At 40.8% G+C, this 21,184-nt stretch overlaps 1 protein-coding gene across 1 annotated transcript in view; it reads right to left on the reverse strand.

Moving 5' to 3' along the window:
• Nucleotides 1-18,804, reverse strand: part of SMAD1 (SMAD family member 1) — an 80,571-nt gene extending 61,767 nt beyond the window's left edge. Inside the window, exon 1 of the mRNA XM_040473075.1 lies at nucleotides 18,570-18,804. The gene's annotated coding sequence lies outside the window, so the exon portion shown is untranslated. The remainder of the gene's footprint in view (nucleotides 1-18,569) is intronic.
• Between the last annotated feature and the right edge of the window lie 2,380 nt (nucleotides 18,805-21,184).

The following is a 21,184-nucleotide window of genomic DNA, read 5'->3' on the forward strand; positions in this document are numbered from 1 at the left end:
GAGAGAAAACAGCCACGCCTTGAGACCGTTACAAAGGAAGCAACATCCTCAGATGAACATACACAAAGACATTCATGTTCTAAATAACCCAGATGTCTAACAATAATGGAATGATTAAATAAATTATGGTACATCCGACAATGATGTAACTGTTAAAAAAGAAAAAAAGAAAAAAAAGACAGACTTTCATGTCTAACAGGGGAATAAAGCCATACTGTAACTGTTCAGTTTGAAAAAAGTTGCAGAACAATATACACAGTATGGTTCCATTTTAAAAACACAAATAAAAACAAAAACTGTACAGGTACAACATATGTGCATTTTTAAAGGCCTGGAAGGAAGAAACAAAACAGAACAAGTGGTTCCCTCTAGGAGTGAGCTGGAAGGAGAGGAGTTCAGAACATTTTTACTTATAACCAACTACTGTTTTCAATTTTAAAACCCCAATAATAAAGATAAGTAAAAACTGAAGAGGGTAACATTTATTCCACATGGCTCTATAAGACAGTATTATGAACAAGAGGTGGCAAGATTTATCTTTTTATAAAGAAAAAAATAACTGAAAGTGTTTCTGCACAGAGGTGCCTGGGTGGCTCAGTCGGTTGAGCATCTGATTTCGGCTCAGGTCAGGATCTCGCAGTTTGTGAGTTCAAGCCCCGCGTCGGGCTCTGTGCTGACAGCTCAGAGCCTGGAGCCTGTTTCAGATTCTGTGTCTCCCTCTCTCTGCCCCTTCCCCGCTTATGCTCTGTCTCTCTCTGTCTCTCAAAAATGAATGAATGTTAAAAAAAAAAAAAAAAGTGTTTCTGCAAGGAGTGGAAATATCACTGACGTGGGATTTCAAGAGAAATCTATTCCTGTGTACAGTGTTGGAATAGATGACTTACCTCTGGTGGGAATATGATTTTTTTATTAAGCAATTCAGCCACATGATCAAAAAGTTCAATTTTACAAAACACGTATTATAAAAAAAATTATTTACCTTCTCATTCTAGTCCTTGAATCCTCTTTCCATTAGCAATTCAAATATCCTTCAAACCTTTCAACGCATAAATTTCTTACCAAAAAAAGTTTTGTATTACTCAAGTATCTTCAAAAGCAATTTGGTCCTGTCACTTTTCCAGCATATAAATGTTACTTGGGAGAATGAAATGATTTCTAAAAATCAAAGTTTACACAATCCCTGAAACACTGACTCTCTTCCACATGACAATCAATGACAGCAGCCTGTTATCCATCTGCCAAAAACAGGACTGGACTTACATGTTTGCCTGGCTACCTCAGAGAAGAAACTGAATAAAACAAGAGCAGCCCCCTTCCAGAACAGTAACAGCTCCCTCCAGTTAACAGCTAAAAAGAAACAAATGCAATATCTCTCACTAGGTCATGGAAAAAATGCTTTGGATAAAGGCAAGCATAACCTACAAAATTAGGTGATGTACTTTAAGTCCGGACTTGTTCAGTCCAGTCCTATCTATTAACTTTTCCACAGTGACTTACTTACCAGTCAGAATGCAAACACCTAGTAGAGTTCTCAGAAGGTTTCAGAACCCAAAATCTGCTCCTTTATACATCCAACTACTAAGAGAATGTTAGTCTTCATTAATTCACAACTTAACTGAACAAATTCCTTAATCCCTTACCACCAACATAAAAGTACAGTAGAAAGAACACGGGCATGATACAGTTCCCACCACGACCAAGCTTAGAGTTATGAAGTGTGTCAGTGAGAGACGGGAGAACGATGACGGTGATCAGAGCCACACAATATGTTCAGGCTGTTTATCTAAGGAGAACACAGGGTGAACAACCAACAATCTATGCTGTTTTCTTGCCACAACTACATGTTACATGCATCCTGGGCTTTGTTACTTACCATGCAATAAAAATACAAATTGAGTTCAACTGACTGTCAACCAGTCACATCAGTATGAACAATAAATGGATAATCCAAAGCAGCCTTAATAAAAAGTAACCATTGTAGGGGCGCCTGGGTGGCTCAGTCCGTTACACATCCAACTCCTGATTTCGGATCACATCACGATCTTACCTTTCATGGGACTGAAACTCGCATTGGGCTCTATGCTGACAAAACGGAGCCTGCTTGGGATTCTCTCTCTCCCTCTCTCTCTGCCCTCTCCCCAGCACACGTGTGCACTCTAAATAAATAAATAAATAAATAAATAAATATTAACCATTGTAGGCATTTTTCCAAAGAAGACGTACAGATAGTCAACAGGCACATAAAAAGATGCTCAACATCACTAAGCATCAGGGAAATGCAAGTCAAACCACAATGAGATGTCACCTAACACCAGTTAGAATGGTTTTTATCAAAAAATTGTCAAAAAGACAAGAAATAACAAGTGTTGGTGAGGATATGGAGAAAGAGAAACCCTTGTGCATTGTTGGTGAGAATGTTAATTGGTGCAGCCACTGTGGAAAACAGTATGGAGGCACCTAAAAAAAAATTCCATATGATCCAGCAATTCTACTACTGAGTATCTACCTGAAGAAAATGAAAATGCTAATTCAAAAAGATATATGCATCCCTATGTTCATTATTTACATTGTAATTTACAATACCCAAGATAAGGAAGCAACCCGTGTCCAACTATGGATGAATGGATAAGAAGGATGTGATACACACACACACACACACACACACAGATACTATTCAGCCATAAGAAAAGAATGAAATCTTGCCATGTGTGACAACATGGATGGACCTTGACAGTATTATCCTAAGTGAAATAAGCCAGATGGAGAAAGACAAATACTACAAGATGTCACTTATATGTGTAATCTAAAAAACAAACAAACAAAACAAAACCACAAAAAACCCAGACTCACAACACAGAGAACAGACTGGTAGTTGCCAAAGGTGAGAAAAGTTGGGAGAGAGGGGCAAAATATGTGGAAGAGAGTAAGAAGTACAAACTTCCACTTAAAAAATAAATAAACCATGAGGATGTAATATACAGCATGAGAGATACAATCAATAATATTGTACTAACATTGTAAGGTGACAGATGATATCTAGACTTATTGTGGTGACCATTTCACAATGTAAATAAATGTCCAATCACTATGTTATACACCTGAAAATAATATACTGTATATCAATCACACCTCAATGAATTAAAAAAAAAAATTAACCAGTTTTTGGAATGTATTATGCTTTATCAAGAAAGGTTTTAACTCCTTTCCACATGTTGTTTACACTAATAATAAAGCTATTATATATACCCTGAGAATACAGTAAATTCTAAAAATAATTTTTTTTACATTTATTTATTTTTGAGAGAGAAATAGAGCATGAGTGGGGGAGGGGTAGAGAGAGGGAGACACAGAATCTGAAGCAGGTTCCAGGCTCTCAACCGTCAGCACAGACCTCGACGTGGGGCCTGAACCCACAAGCCGTGAGATCATGACCTGAGCCAGTCGGACGCTTAGCCAACTGAGCCACCCAAGTACCCTTTAGAACACAGTAAATTCTAAAGAAAGGCTTGTGCAAGACTCAAATATTGCTGTGGAAAATCTCTAAGTGGATGACACAGTTAACCAGAATGGTTTTATTCTATATTATATATTATAAATTATATATGAAATATATATATCTATATTATAAAATTTACCAAGGCAAAACATATTTTATCATATAAATCTCCCCACCCTCCTCTTGAAGTTCTGACTGTAGGCAAGAAACAGCCGTAACAGAACATCTGAAACACACCAATTTGAAGATTCAACAAACTCTCATTACCATCACTACCAACTGCAAAGGGAGGGAGCGGTCATGCACATGGTTCGAGGGGTGACATTACACAAGAGTGCATCCATGGTCTCCATCAATTTTCAGCACGGCTCAAGTATTCAAAAAGAATCAAAAATTATCCTCTTATCACCACCACCACTACCACCCCACAATGAAGCACCAAGCACTGTTTGGACACTTTATACCTATTAACTCCCGTAATCCTTACAGGAATCCTATAAGGACTATTTTAGAGATGATGAAACAGGTACAGAAATGTTCAGGAGCTTGCCAAGGCAACCTGCTCCTCTTAAATAACCTCCTCCTGTGTCTCATGCATAAAGCAGAAGCCTGGTAATCAAGGATTTGCTTATGGTTTTATTTTAGTCCCTCTAATTCCTTCCCTTCCCAACTTATTTGTTTTCATTGTTCTTTCCTTCTTGATACTTGATACACTTTCCTAGAACACAGGAAAAACCAAGAATTTTATCAGGGCAGCAATGACAAAATGAAGTTCATTTTAATCTAAAGAGTCCAAAATAGGCATAAGAAATCATAAGCTGTAACTCAACATGACATAAGGAACCTGCACGAGGGCTTCACGCCAACAGAACATATATGTGTTCAACTCTTAATATTCTTTTTTTTTTATTATTTTTTTAAATGTTTGTTTATTTTTGAGAGAGACAGAGACAGAATGCGAGTGGGTTAGGGGCAGGGAGAGAGGGAAACACAAAATCTGAAGCAGGCTCCAGGCTCTGAGCTATCAGCACACAGCCCGATGTAGGGCTTGAATTCACGAGCTGTGAGATCATGACCTGAGCCAAAGTTGGACACTCAACCGACTGAGCCACCCAGGTGCCCCTTTAATATTCTTTTCTTATGGTAAGTCTGTGGAACATTAAAATTAAACTCCTTTTACGAAATGCATTTTCTTTACATTTCCATTGGTTATTCTTAAGAGTCCTTCATGGAAAACAAAACAAATCAAACTACTGGCTCATTTTTTTAAAGGTAATACTTTTCCATTCAAGCAAATGTAGAGATGGAGAAAATTTAAGTATAGGTAAAATATTAAAATATTCATCTTAATGGCTAGCACACAGCTGACAATCACAATGCTATCTATAGATATTGGCAAAAAATACTACTCTACACTCTGGAGGGTGTGGGGGAAGGAAGGAGCAGCAGACAGGAAGATAAAGCAAACCGTGTCTCTGTATGGCAGAAACATCGGCTGGTGGCACTAACACTTCAATTCTTATATGCCTCCTAATCCCTGCCTTTTCATGCTCTACTGCAGGGTTTCTTAGCATTATGGGACATTAAGCAGCATCCCTGCCCTCTACCCACTTGATGCTGTTGAATCACTCATGCCCTGCCTCCCCCAGTTGTGACAACCCAAAATTTCTCCAGCTCCTGGCAGAGAAACCACTGCTGTACTCAGCTATGCTTTTCTCTCCTTTCCTCCTTGTTATCTAAGTGCCTCGGGCTTCAACAGTTTTTTATATGACTCTACTTCTAGACACTAGGACACAAGGAATTGCTGATCTCTTCAAGAAGGGAAAAGAGAAAGAAGTTAAACATACACATTCTTTCTTCCTCTTTTTCTCCTCAAACAAGAAAAGCAGGAACAAAACAACCATTCCTCAGAATTAACTGGTATGTCTTGAGCGATTACAACAGGTATCACCCAGGGTCAAGTGCTGCTGGGTATAAAAGACTTAGTTCATACCCACAATGAACTTACATCAAAATGAAAAAATTCATCAAGTACCTACTGTGTGTCAGGCCAATAGTTCTTAATGCTGGTGTACATTAAACTTACCTGTAACACTTTTATAAAAACTCCCCGCCATAACCCTTGAATAGAATCCCCTAGAGGCAGGTCCATGCATTTCTGTGGTTGTTGCTGAAGTGATTCTGATGTGCAGACAAGGTGAGAACAATTGTGCTAACACAAAGATCATAAAGACACTGCCTGTGTACCTCCAAGTAACTCAGTCTAAAGAGTTAATAGATAACTGTAATAAAAGCTATTAAAACAAAAGCTAGACTAGACAAGCTGGCTTGTACTTTTCCTCAAAGTTACAAGATTTCTAGTGCAAGCCTAACATTTATGACCACCAACTCCAATTTTATCAACTGTGTAGGGCATACCCTATGAAGTATAAATACAGACACAAAAACTACTGAAGGGCAGGATGCAAGAGCTCTATCAACTGCGTCTTCAGCTTTCTTTCTCAATCTCTTGATTTTGAAAGGTTATCCCAACTGTAAGAGAAATACTTTCAAATTAAAAATACGCAACACTAACAATGATGACTTGTTATTTAACTTTGTTATTTTTGTAGTCTCTTACTAATAAGACTGCTCCTTCAAGTCAGAAACTGACTTATACAGTCCACATTCCCTCCCCAAACACAGTGGACAGGCAGCAGGAGGGTATGAACTGCTTGCTGAATTGATTAATATGGATGCCACAACAGGCAGAAGCCCACAGTGAGGATGCACCTTCTTAAAGGAGCCTTTCCCCAAATAGAGATCAACATCTCAGCCTGCACAATTTGACAAAACTCCTCAGTGTCTGAATGCAAATAAATGCTATAAATAGTTTGTGTGCCAATCATCTGAATGTTAATCAGGTTAATTTTGTTCACAGTTAAGAGGAAAACATTTAAAACCAACCAAACATTCCCTGAAGCTTGAACAAATTTCATAAAAACCCTAAGCACACAAACAAAAACACAGGAAAATAAAGAGGTGGTTATTAATCATGCCAGACTGCAAAGCCAGCAATGGGCAAAAAGCAAAACAGGAAGCTGTAATAGAGGGGACGGCAAGCCATATACAACCTGCCATCCTGGGTTTCAACAGGGGCTAAGTGCTAATGCAACATGCACTGCATTGTTATTCCCTTTCACGGAAAAGCTACAGTCTCTGCTAAAATTAAGACCCATTTTGCAGTTCATCCTCCCTTCTCCCTAGCTCAGCTTTTAAAGAGTCTAAGTCTGACCAAGGCATATCAGCTCAGGGTTCTCATACATGCTCACTCAGAACAAGGAGGAGATAGGATAGGGCCAAGTGGTAAGCCTTTAGGTGAGATTTCAGTCTGTTTTGGGGCACCTGGGTGGCTCAGTCCGTTAAGCATCTGACTTCGGCTCAGGTCATGATCTCATTGTCTGTGAGATTGAGCCCCACATCGGGTTCTGTGCTGACAGCTCAGGGCCTGGAGCCTGCTTCAGATTCTGTGTCTCCCTCTCTCTCTGCCCCTCCCCTGTTCACACTCTGTCTCTCTCTCTCTCAAAAATAAATAAAGGTCAAAAAAAATTTTTTAAAAAAAAAGTCCTTCTTCCCCCGTAACTTTGAAATCTTTTCAGGTCATTTAAAAGAAAGAAGATGGGGGGCGCCTGGGTGGCGCAGTCGGTTACGCGTCCGACTTCAGCCAGGTCACGATCTCACGGTCCGTGAGTTCGAGCCCCGCGTCGGGCTCTGGGCTGATGGCTCGGAGCCTGGAGCCTGTTTCCGATTCTGTGTCTCCCTCTCTCTCTGCCCCTCCCCCGTTCATGCTCTGTCTCTCTCTGTCCCAAAAATAAATAAAAACGTTGAAAAAAAAAATTTAAAAAAAAAAAAAAAAGAAAGAAGATGGTGAGGCAGAAGATGCTAACAAATTAATTCTATTCTGTCTAGCCCCTAGGGAAGAACTCAATGCTGAGTAAGACTGTATTTCAGTTAGGTAAGGATCTAACCAACAAGCAACAGATGTTTCCTTTACAGGCAGTGTATGAAAGCCTTTTTTTTTTCTTAACACCTCTGATCACTATTATCCTTAGGAGAAAATCTGAGAAATTAAATGTTGATGCCTAACTCTAAATGTTTTTCATCTTATAAGAGCTCCTACTACATGGGAGAACTTTTCTCACTTTAATACCTTATAAACTAATCCATCTCAACAATCAAAACCATATTCCAAGACCACCGGTGTGTCTCCCAGGAATAAGAAAATGCCAGTACAAATAAAACTAATCCTGCAACCCAGGTAGGAGAGAAAGAGGCCCATTTTCACGTACTCTGTGAAGCAATGGTGTCTTTAAGGTTCATCAATCCCATCAGTTGACTGAGAAACTGCATATAATGGATAACCCCTATAGGGCTGGAACACCTCGCATTCCTAGGAGACTCTGACCCCATATCATGTCATGGAGAGGAGCAGGGTATTATCAAGGAAATAGGACAGAGAAGGCCGGTCTCTTGTAACTCCAGCTTACATATATTGGGTACCTCCAAATAACTGCAGCTTTGCATCGGCAGCTGGGAAATATTGGCTTCAATAAGAAAAACCCAGTTTTCCCAGACGGATACCTCCTGGCACACAAAGAATAACACAATGATATAAAAGACATCATTCCTATTTCAGTGAGGAATCTGACCAGGACACAGGAGAACATTTTTTGTTTCTTAATAGTTAGCATTTTATTATTTGTTTTTGTCCTTTGCCAATTTTGTTTCTTACTGGGGGTGTCTTCCTATTGATTTTAGAAGTTTCTTACATAGAATGGTAACTTGCTGCAAATATATTACCTAAAAGGTTGTTTGTGTGAGTCCATGTTTAGTCATTTGTAAGTGTGTATTGGGCCATATAAATGGTGTCACATCTATCAAATCTTCCTTTATGGCTTTTGCCTTTTACATTTAAAAGGTCTCAAGCGTACTTCAGCTCAGGTCATGATCTCATGGTTTGTGGGTTTAAGCCCTGCATTGGGCTCTCTTCTGACAGCTCAGAGCCTGGAGTCTGCTTCACATTCTGTTTCCCTCATTCTCTGCCCCTCCCCTGCTCACACTCTGTCTCTCTCTCTCTCTCAAAAATAAAATAAACATTAAAAAATTAAAAGGGGGGAGGCTCTAGAGCTAGCTATTAATTAATCCCTCCTATCTCTTGATGAAATGGCACAACCACCTCCCTCTCTCCTTCTGTCATTATGACAAGAATCCATGCCAGAATCTTTTTACACTGAGCATGTATTACTCCACCGGAAAAAAAAAAAAAATTTTTTTTTAACATTAATGAATGCTATAAAAAAAAGCCACAGATAAATTCGAAATACTTATCTTTAAAAGCTCTGGGCAATTTAAGTAACTTCTTTAAATCATTAAAGGGCATTCTTCTCTTAACTCAATTACTATAGTTTTCTCAAAAGCCTTTATCTACCATTGTCAGGGAAATGCTCCATCTACAAATTCCCAAACTTGATATTTCACAACGTCATCACCAGGATTCCCACTGCTTAACTCTTCTCAATTCATTTAAGTCCATTAGACTCCTCGTAACCCATGACCTCTTATCTAGATTGGACTCAATACTGCTCTCATTAACATTCTAGACTCTAAAAATCACATTGATTTTTATAAACAGTTAATGTTTTCTGAATGCTTACTGTGCACTGGATCTTATGCTCAGTGTAAAATGCACTCCCCCCCACTGCCCCCATTTTAACACCTCTGAAACCAGGAACTCTACAATCAATGGTATGTCTAACTGACATTGTCCTCAAGTAGTACATGAAATAATGCAATGAAATAATTAGCAGCATCTTAGATTAGATGAAATGTGGAAGTGTAACCCATTTCATCTTACTATCAATCTTGAGGCTGATACTATCATCTCAATTTTTCACCAAAGTGAATGGTAGCCTCCCCCAAAGTTACAAAAAGCAAGTAAGTGTTGGGGCTTAGACTTTAAACCCAGGCAATCTGCCTCTAGAGCCTCATCTCTTAACTGATTTGTCAACCACTGGCCAGAATCATCTTTACCGACATTTCTCTCTCATCTTGCTATCAGGCCATCAAGTTATCCCAGAAAGTAACAATTACCTAGTCTACAACCACATCACCCTTCCCATCAGGCTTTGTCCCTGCTGGTTAGATTTTGAATTCTCCATAGATTTCCTGGCACACTACCTACGATAGTTCTTTCAAAACTTTTCCATTATTTTTAAACTTCCAATACCATCTGCTGGTCTGCCCACCTCACCAACCCAGTGAAGGGACCTGCCTCCCATACTGCTGGGAAAATCAGCACACGCTCTGCCATCTCCTTTCTTCCAACTTGGACTCCATTGTGCTTCTGTCACAGACAACTCTCCCTCCTTACCATGGTTATATTTTGTCACCTGCACTTCAGACCACTAACTCCATTATCTTTAATTGCTCTCTGTCCATTAACTTCTTTCCTTCAACCTTTGGAATCAAAACAATCTCATCGGTTTTGAAATATAAGTCACTTGAGGGCATCTGAGAATCTATTTCTCATTTCTCAATCTGCTGTGTCTCTTCACAACTACATTCACTTGATTACCCAGGCTTATCCTTCACCATAAACCATACAACATTTTCCCACTCTGAACCTACTTCTGGAATCTCTCTTCCCTAGGCTTTGTTTCACTGCTCCTCTGAGCTCACATGTTTCTTCCAGTTTCTTCCTCTATCCACTTTATTTTTATCTTTTATTTTTTTAAGTAGGCTCTATGACCAGCATGGAGCCCAACACAGGGCTTGAACTCACGACCCTGAGATTAAGGCCTGAGCTGCGATCGAGTCAGATGCTTACCTGACTGAACCACCCAGGCACCCCTCATTCACTTTAAATATGCCTCTCCCTTCTATTAATTTCCAATTGTGCACTTCAGTGGAAGACTCAACTTACTGGCTCTCTTTCATGGTTCTCTCAGAATACCTATCCACCCTTAGAAGTCCAACCATCATTTCCAGGAGATGACTCTGGATTCATCACTCTCCTTAGCTACCCCACCTTACCTCAACATGTCAATTCTAATTTATCATTCATACAATCTTTATTCCTTCCACAACCAGTTCTTCCCTAATTTTTAAGTTTATTTATTTATTTTGAGAGAGAAAGAAAGCTTGTGTACACGTAAGCACAAGAGGGGGAGGGGCAGAGAGAGAGAGAGAGAGAGAGAGAGAGAGAGAATGAATGAATCCCAAGCAAGCTCCACACTACCAGCACAGAGCCCCACGAGGGGCTCAAACCCATGAACCATGAGATCACGACCAGAGCACATATCAAGAGTCGGACACTTACCCGACTGAGCCACCCAGGTGCCCCAGTTCATACCTATTCTTAAGAAAAGGTTTTATTAATTTTCCAGCCACTCGAGTTGGAAACTTAGGAACACTCTCTGACCCCTCTCTCCCATTACGCTATAGTCAAATAACCACCAGTTGGTTTTTTTGCTCACAAAACCCATCTCATATACCACACAGAAAACTCAAATACTTTCCTATTAATCTGCTGGCATCACTGCATGTTCACCTTCAGTGATTCCCGATGCTTCCATATTCTGGCACTGTAAGGTCTCAAATTCTCACTCCAACTTAACCTTTCTGAACGTGTCTCCCACCTGACCACACTGAGCCCTATCAGGAATACCCACAGTGGTGAGGGAGAACTGCTCACCAGCCTGTGGGTCTGTGCTGTCCAACACGACAGCCACAGGATAAACACTGCTATGTCTAAACATAACAATTAAAATTAAAAAATGCAACTCCCCTCAGTTGCACTGGCCACATTTTAAGTGCTCAGTAGCCACTTATGGCTGGTGACTTTTATACTGGACAGTGTAGATACAAAACATCTCCATCACTCCAGAAAGTTCTGTTGGACAGTGCTATACAGATCCTCAGCATATATGCTTACCTCTCTGGTCTTCCATACCACCTCTCTGCCTAAAACACTTCTCTCCTCTCCCTATGCAAATTCGCATGTCCTTCCATACCACAGTGGTCCTCATGCAAGTTGTCTGCTCAACCTCCTCCTGTATTACCCTGCAACAATTCTTGCAGTGTTGCTGCATTTTTCATTTTTGTGTGTCTTTTAATTATTGAGCCACTCAGAACTAATAAATATTCAATGGAATAAAGGAAGTACATACGGACTAAAATACTGCATCAAAATTATCAAATAATGGTATATGTAATACCCCCTCTCTATTAAAAAGACATGTTTTCTTTCAATTTAAACGAAAGATCTTGCATTTAGCTAACTAAATGACTTAATTTAATGCCTAATTATAATACTTGAAAGATAATTAGTTCCCCTTTTTTTTCCTTGTGGTGTTTGACTCTGAAAGAAAAAAAACCTTAAAGGTCTGAAATACTTCCACTTTGCATAAGCACACCGCAAAGAAACCACTAAAGATAGACAAGGAAAAGAAAATGAATGAACAGTTTGAGTAACTATACCCTAACTATCTGAGATTATAGGAAAAAAATATCTATAGTACAGCCACCCTAAAATTAAGGAGAAACTACAAATAGAGCACTTAAAAATTATAAAAATTATGTATATAAATGTTTTTGAATCAATAGCTAAGACCCCTCTATCTTTCAAACGTGAAATCATGAATATTTGAATTCTGAGCTCAAAAACAATACAGATGCATAATTAACTGTTATATATGTATGTGTTCCTTCTTTATATTCAGGATTATTGTCTTAAGAAAATTAGTTCAGAAATGGATCCACACTATAGTTCTGGGTTCTTAACAAGGGAACAAGTTTCCTTATCTGAATACTGGAAACTGAGCAGAGATTTGGAGGAAATTCCCAGGTTAAGGATTCACTCAGACCATAAAGAGTTACTTTAAGAGGGAGTCTCCCCTAAAGTTCTGATTTGAGCTTATAACAAAAACTACAAATTGTAAAACTCCTCAGATACTGTAGTTCCCAGTACCTTCCTAAAAACTCTGATATAATCGCTGTAGTTGAACTATTTGTGAAAGTTTTGACTTTTTTTCTCTTACATAAATGAATGTTCTACAGAGCCTGGTCATTTTGCAAATCAGCCAGCAATAGCTGTGTTACTGTTTTTACCTAATAGCACTTGTACATCTCTAAAATTGACATCTCTAAAAATTTTTAAAGTTATTATTTATTTTGAGAGAGAGACAGTGAGCAAGCAGGGAAGAGGCAGAGAGAGAGGGAGAGACACAGAATCCCAAGCAGGGTCCGCACTATCAGTGTGTAGAGTTCGATGCAGGGCTCAGACCCGCGAACCCATGAGATCATTACCTGAGCCAAAATTAAGAGTCAGACGCTTAACTGACTTAGCCACCCAGGAGCCCCTAAAACTGACACCATCTTAATAATGCACAGCAAAATCATTTTAATTTAGATTTTAAGTCATTACATTTATGCTTAGTTTTGCTTTTTTTTTTTTTAATAAGAAAGTTACTCCAGAGTATGTGTTAAAAATACTTCAGTATTTTTGCTGCAAATCAGATGACAGATCACCAAACTGGACTGAATATGTGCACTACTAGATAACAGCAGAAAAGGAATATAAAGAGCCAAGAGATTTCACTTCAGAGAGAAAAGGTGATGCCCCTATTTGTTATCAAAGCATACCCTGCTAATCTTGGCACAAAAAGTAAAACCAGAGCTTCCAGTTGCTGAACACAAAGTGCTAGGAGAGTGGCATGCCCGGAGAGGACACGGGAGCTCTGCGCCCCTTCCTCTGTACCCTGCCCTGTGTACTTCCTCCATCTGGCTGGTCCTGAGTTGAATCCTTTATAATAAATCGGTAATCTGTTGGTAAAAGGGAGAAAGTAAGGGTGAAAGAGAGAGACGGAGAAAGAGAGAGAGGAAGACAGAGAGAAAGAAAGGGAGAGAAAACAGTAAAACCACACACAGAAAACACTGAAACGACATACCATTATAGAGAACACTTCATCAGCCTCACTTTATGACTTAATATCAAGTTTCTCTACTTCTTTGTATGTAAACTATCCTTTTTCTTTTCAGATCTTTCCAATTCTCTCCCTAATACCCCTTAGCACCTTCCTTAAATACCCCAAACTTTGGCTTTTGGTTAAAAATGTGATTTGTTTTTGAGAGTCAAGACAGAAAATTCATACAGAACTGTCTGAGTTAACTTGAACTTTGTACAATCTTGGATCTCTCATTTTCTAGTAAGGTCCCATTGATTGAGACACAGGGCTTTTCTTTTCCATTTCTAAAATGAAAAAAAGAAAAATCGATTTTAATCTGTAAAAAAAACATCTCTCTGAGGTTGTCAGACTTGAGTCCTACTCAGCTCAAATGATGTTAGGTACAAAAAGTCAATACCATGTCAAAAATTATCCTTTCCTTCCCTCCCCAAATTACAGTGGATTTATTCAGACCACAGCCTTAGGAGACAGTGAGCATGGCAGCAAAGGATAAACAAATGAAAACTCAACAGCAAAAAGAGTGACCTGGGTTCTGGCTTTGCCTCTTCTAGTCACTTAGAAGAGTGGCTCTAGGCAAGTCAGCTGTCTTCTCTGGGCCTCAGATTGCTCAGCCTGATACGAACCAACTGGATGAGAAAATCTTCAAAGCAGCTTTTAACACTAAATATCTCTATTCTCTGCAGAGGAAATTACAAATCTTAATGTTTATGAATGCACTTGGCAAGGCTGTCCCATCATGTCCTTCACCTGAAATATCATGCAATTTGGGTACTTGTGTGTATACAAGCTCACCAGGGCATATAAACATCTTTGGATTAGAGGATGGGAATGAGCAGACATTGGATCCATGGTATCATCAGATTCTTAAACAGCCTCACTGTTAAAAAAAAAAAAAAAATCACTGCAAGACTACACAAAAGTAGACAAATGTGGAAAAAAATTCCAGAATTTGCAATGAACTATTTTCATTTCAAAGTGTAGTGTTTAACAGCTAAGAGAAGGCTAATTTTGATGTCATTAAACTACTAGAACTTTTCACTACCATCAGCTTGTGATATTACAAGAAAAACACAAGGGGAAAGTGACAGGAATTATCTGAAAAACAGAGAGGACAACAATTCAGCTTTGAAATGCATTGCTTTTTTGGTCATATCTTTTCTTCCAATTATGTTCTGCTTAGATATGTATAATATAAACATTATATTTCTTCTTAAGTACTTAAAAGAAGACAGCCCAGAAAAGCAAAATAGAGGGCAAATTTGTCTAAAAGTAAAGTCATGTCTATACTGGAATAGCAAATCAGAGCAGAACAAGGATTATTCAAATATTCTAAGCGAAAAAAAGTATACATATAAATACAAACTAAAATATATAAAATATATAGTCAAACTAAATATATACAATATATTATTATATAATAAATATATTACAGAATATTTGTATTTTATATATTTAATGCATATATAGTTAAAAGTGAGGCTCCAGAGTCAAACTGCCTGTTCATATCCCAGCTAAGATTATAAATCATAATCACTCACTAGTTATGTAGCCTGAGGCAAGACACTGAATCACTCTGAACTCAAGTTTCTTTGCCTGTAAAATGTGGTAACAACAATACTTAGGTAAGTTTTGGGGTTTAAATGAGGTATGAGTATTAAAACTAAGCATACAGTAAAAACTCAGAAAATATTAGCTACCACTATTTATCTTATCCAAAGCTCTAAATCAAATTAGGGTCTATGACAAACATGATCCATAGAAAAGTCAACCTCATTTTATCTAGTACTTGTTACTTCCAAACTGCGTTTATCTTATCAAGAGCCAACTAGAAAGTAGAAAAATTAATGATACATCTCTTTCTTTTTTGACCCCACAAACTGACTAGTAGAAGTAAAAAGCAGAAAAGTAGCTGAAAGAAGGAAAAGGAGAAGCAAAGGTGCTACAGCAGCACTATCCAGCAGAACCTTCTGCGATAACGGAAATGTTCTACATACACTATCCAATATGGTAGCCACCGCCATATGGTCATCCTCAGATGACCCATAAACTGAATACGACTGCCAGAAATTTAAGTAAAAAAACAAAGGTCTTCTCTTCCTGAATTGTTCATATGTTCAATTCAAGTATCTTTGTTTTCAGTGGAGACCTGATAACCCTGACTAGTTAAAGAAAAAACATGCCAGCTGATACATCAATACGGTGCAACTTAGTGCTAATGAAAGGATCAGAGATAAGAAGTAGTGGTCCTCTGATATTTTAGAAGGTCCCTAAGGCCAAGTTAAATTCAAGCTCACATGAAGCATGATTCAGTACACAGATCAGAGCTGCAAAGGTCCTTATCAGCAACCCCAATGCATTTGTTCCTCCACTACCAAATGGAAAGCTACTTAGGCAAGGCAGACTGAACATCCCTGCATTTATCTTCAATTTCTTCGGAAATTCAGAGTTCGGTAAGCCTTTCCCTCTTTCAGAAACACTAGCGTTCCTGGGCTGCTCAGCTTTTCCACTCTAAACAAAATCCATGAACCACCCATATCTGAAGTATAACGCCAGACTCCTGCTTAGCTGCCCCTGTAATATGGTTTAATTATGATGACTGAACTAATAGGCTGACATCATAGACTTTTACAGGCTGACCCCATGTCATCCTGATGTATCATTTTGCACCAGTTCAGTGCTGTAAATCAATTTAAGATCTCAAGCAGGTTGAAAAGGCTGGTAATGATGCTTTCTCTGCTGTCTCTGGAGACTCTACATTATACACAACTTACATTATTTATAAAGCCTCAATGATGCCTCCATTAGCCTTGTAAGACTACACAAATGAGATCTTTTATACACACACAACTTGGCCTTGATTATGTAGGCGACTACAGCTTAAATATACTCATCTAATTACACTCTAGTTTCTTCTTTTTCCTATCTAACCGAGTCATTAAATTTTATCTTTAGCCCAGAATTACTATAAATCAAAATCACAAACTGAAATTTAGTTTTTTTAACTAATAAATGTATATGGGGAAAATGGGACTTACTTAATGCTTTAATGAATTTAGCAGGAAAAAAATTACTTAAATTCCAAGAGATGTAAGAGGTTAACATTTTTAATTGCTTAAAAACGGTCATTTCTCTAAAACACAAAGGTCATCAGCTCTTCAAGGGTATAAAACCAATGGATACTGCAAAAAGGAAAAATGTATTTGGTTACATACCTATGGTTGTAGGGGTCAAAACTAAATCAAGGACAAATCCCTACCCTCAGAAGAAACCCGATCCTGCCTGGATCCTCCAGAGAGGCTCTGGCATCACCCACCTCTAGAAAATCATCTCTCACGACCCTGGTTACAGTTTCCTAAGAATTGCAATATCACACTAATGTACGCCACCTGCAGAGAAATATCAAATAACTGCAAATGGGAAAGAGGGAGGGAGAGAGGAGGACAAACACTTTAATCAGTTCAGCATACTCAGGCCTGGCACCTACATCAGAACAGCAATGATGCAAAATATTTATACTCCTTGAAAATGCTGAGGCCGTGAACATTGGTCCTGCCTCGACTTTTTTGAAATAGTGGTTCCAATACAACTCACCTACCTCCAATAAAACGTAAAGTGGTAATTATAAACAAGATCAAAAATCAACATGGGCAGAGAACAGTTTTCTCATTGTGTTACTGAATGCAGGCATGTTATCCACACACGCAATTAGAGCAAACGTTCTGAAATAAAGGCATTCTGTGATCTAGGTGCTAAGAGTTCCAGCAACAGGATGGCACACTGCAATCGTGCAACTTCTCTACCATTCCACATACTCTGAAACTTCAGATACCATGCCAAGAAGAGAACAGGAGGAGAAAGGCAAAGGCCGGTTGCCACAGCACTCACGGAAACGATGGTTTCTCAAGGAGATGGTTCTGAGACGCGCCTCAATTTTCAGAAGGGAAGCGTCTTACTGGCTATCTTGCACAGTCTATTTAAAAGTCGTATGCACCTCAAAATAAACAAAAGCCGCAGCTACTGGAGTTGTAAGATCCGGCAGGCATTTGTTCCTCCTCCCTTCCTAAAGTACATCAAGGAAACGTTCTCTCTTTAAGCCTACATGTATATTAAGCAACTAGAAAAACAAGCCCACGTCTGTCTCTCTCACACCCACTACCCCCCAACTTACTACAGCAGCAACCCCGAGAAACACTAACAAAGACAGAGAGCGGAGTAAATGAACAGTTGTTCAACAGCGAACTCACAAATACACATGCAGTGAGGCAATCGAATCCGGTAAAGGGAAAGGAATGAGACGACACTTGGGAGACGCACGGGGTGTAGGCGGAAGAGGGGAAAAAAAAAATTACGCGCCGCCGCCAAGCCTTTGAATAAATTAGAGGGAATTTCGGTGCGAACTTTCCTTGACCTCGACCCCCAAGAGGCTCGTCGGGGCTGAGAAAGGAGCCCGTCCGGGATGCGGAGGGGAGCAGGGCACCGGGTGTCCTCCTCGCGCCAGACCCGCTCCGCGAGGCGCCGACCGCGTAGAGGGCAGCGCCTGCGGCTGCCCAACTCCCGCAAGGGTCGCTCGGGCCGGCGCGGGACACAATGGGCCCGCGGGCCGCGCGGACGGGCCTCGGCCCGGCTGCGGAAAGGGAAAGAGAAACGGGGAGCGGGCGGAGGGAGAGGGTGGAATGGGAGGTCCCGCCGCGACCGGGGCCGGGGGCGAGGCTCGGGGCCGAGGAGCGCGGCTTCCCCACCGCAGACCCAACAAAGACGCGAGGAGAACCCCGGCCGAGCCCTGCCTGCCTGGCCGCCTGGGCGCCAGGACAGGAGGAGGTGGCAGGTTCGCTCCTCGGAACGGCCGGGAGGCGCCATCATGGGGGGGGGGGGGTCCCCGGTCCGCCCCACGCGGGGAAGAGCCCCCTCCCCGCCGCGGCCCGCGTCACCGGCCCCGCACGACCGCGGCAGCCCGGCGGGCCCGCGCCCGCCCCACAAGAGGCGGCGGCGGCGCTGGAAAGCCCAGGGAGCCGAAGGAGGGCGGGGACGCGGCAAAGGAGAAAGTTGGGCTCAGGTCTGTTTCGTTTTACCGGGTTGGCGGCGCGCCCGTCCGCGCGGGCGCACGAGTGGCCGGGCGAGCGGGGTCCCGCGGCCCCGGTCCGGCCGGCGGGGCGCTGCCCTCGCAGGGTCCCTCCCCGCGCCTCGGCCCGGGCTGAGCCGCTCGGCCTCTCCTTCCTCCTCCCGCCCGCCCGCTCGCTCCCGGAGCCTGGATTGATCTGGTCGCGCTGGCGTCAGGGAGTCGGAGCCGCCCAGCCTCCACTCCTCGGCTGCCAATACCCGGCGCACTCGCCCGCCCGCACGCTCGCTCGCCTGCTCACACGCGCACCCGCGCGCCGCCGCCGCCGCCGCCGCCGCGCGACCAGGGATCCTCTCCAAATTCCCCGCCGGTTAGCGCGAGCGCGGGGCCAGCCACCTCCCCCCGCCTCCGACCCCACGCCCCATTTATTCCGAGGAGAAAAAACAACTTTCCTCCTCCTGCTTCCTTTAGTCCGGGTGGAGCGGACTTGGTGCATTATCCTCAAATGAAGTTTGGTGTTCAGCATTTATTTCCTGAAATGTTCATCACCCGTCCACCGCGCCCTCCGAACGGTACTGTAAACGTGGAGTGCATTTTTGACAATTATCTTTCAAGGCTCTCCTTTTCCTGTCTACTTTCCATTGCCCTTCACTAACTTTCCTGTTTTGCAAGCCCCAGAAGTTGCTTGTACCCAGAATTGGATAGCCTAGTTCTGTTGCGTGTGCTTACACCAAACCCGGAATCAGTAGTGTTTTGTGCCAGTTTGGGATCTAATGATTCCAGTAGCTAACCTAATTGTTTGACAGCTGCCACAATGGAACTCAACTTTTGATCCAATTTCTACAATCTTTTAGATGACTCCAACCCCCTAAAATAAAAATAAACTGGCTCTCATCTACCTGATCTGCAAAGACGTTGAACATATCTTTTTGTAACGATTAATTTTTCCCTTGGCTAGCTCTCTGGAAGCTGGCATGAAATCTTGGATAATCACCATAACGTTGAGTTATGTTTAGAGAGGAGTAATTACTCTGAGGAATAAACTGCACATGAACCAAAAGAATCGCTACCACCAATATAAGGAAAATATCGGAGACCGAAATAATGGTACTCTCCAATTGCTCATGTGTGATTACATGTCCACATTTTATTTAAAATTCTTACTTATTAATTTGTTTCTGCATCCCATGTGTAATTATTCAAAGGATATGCAATAAATCCCATGAAACACATAAAATACCGTTTATAAATTATAGATCAGAATGTTCCAGCTAATTTCTTTGTTAAACTATTTGAGCACTTTCTGGTCAGTTCTTGGGCCTCATCTCATTTTCCCTAAAAGCAGCATTTGACACAGTTCATCATTCTCCACTCCTTGGAACAACAGCTGGAATGAGCCTTGTCAAATGCCACTCAGATCAGGTCACTCCTCTGCTCAAAACCCTTCCTTGATAAATAGGATGTGCTATACATACAATGGAACATTATTCAGTCATTAAAAAGAATGAAACACTGACACATTCTACATGGATGAAACTTGAAAATACGCTATGTGAAAGAAATCAGACACAAAAGAGCATACATTGTAAGCTTCCATTTATATGAAATATCCAGAATAGGAATATCTATAGAGACAGAAAGTAGAATGGTAGTTGCCTGTGTTTGGGGAAATAGATTGTGGAGGAGTGATAGCTAAAAGTTCTGGAGTTTCTTTTGGGAGCATGCGTGTGTGAAAAATGCTCTAAAATTAGTTTGTAATGATAATTATACAACTCTGTGGATATACTAAAAGTTATTGAATTGTACACTTCAAGTAGGTAAATTATAGGAATTTTATTCAATACAGCTATTTAAAAAGCCATGACAACTAAGGGCAGTGTATGCTCCTTGACTGGATCCAGGATTGGGGAAGAAGCTACAAAATGACATGATAAAACTTAGTTGTTATATTATAAAAATTATAGAATTATTAAATTTTAAGCTATAGATGACCTTTCCTCGTGCAGTCGTACCTGGTAGCTGCAGATCATAATTATTGATTCTATACATGCCATGCAATTTGATTTTGCCCTTTATGCAAGTTCTTTCTTTAAATGGTAATAAAAAATTAGATACTTTTTTTTAAAGGACATTATTGGGACAATTGTCAAAGCTTGAATATGGCTTGTGTATTAATATCATTGTATCAAAAAAAAAAAAACTTCCCGTGGCTCCCCATTTCACTCAAAATAAGGGTTCTCACCTAACCCCTACCTAATCTGCCCTCTTGGCTCCCCTTTACCGCTCCCATCTGGTCTCCTATTCTCTCGGTTGCTTACTTCCTCAAGTCGACTTAACCTCCTCACACGTCCTGGAACAACCTGGGTGCAATCCACCTCAGGGCCTCTGCACTAGCTGTTTCCTCCTTGGAAAGCCCTTTCCACCATGGGCTGCTCCCTCACCCCCCCTCAAGTCTTCACCCAAGTGTTTCCCTCTCAATGAGACCCACCCTGGTCACTCTAAAATTTTGCCCACCTCTCCCAAACACACACATCCTACAATGCTCTTTCCCTGCTTGGCCGTGGATGTTTCACTTATCACTACCTAACTACTTGCTTAGCCAAAAAAGCAGGATTTTTTTTTCCCTGT

The sequence above is a fragment of the Herpailurus yagouaroundi genome, unplaced genomic scaffold (assembly GCF_014898765.1).
Source record: "Herpailurus yagouaroundi ecotype Mexico unplaced genomic scaffold, PumYag 28, whole genome shotgun sequence".
NCBI classification, from domain to species: domain Eukaryota; kingdom Metazoa; phylum Chordata; class Mammalia; order Carnivora; family Felidae; genus Herpailurus; species Herpailurus yagouaroundi.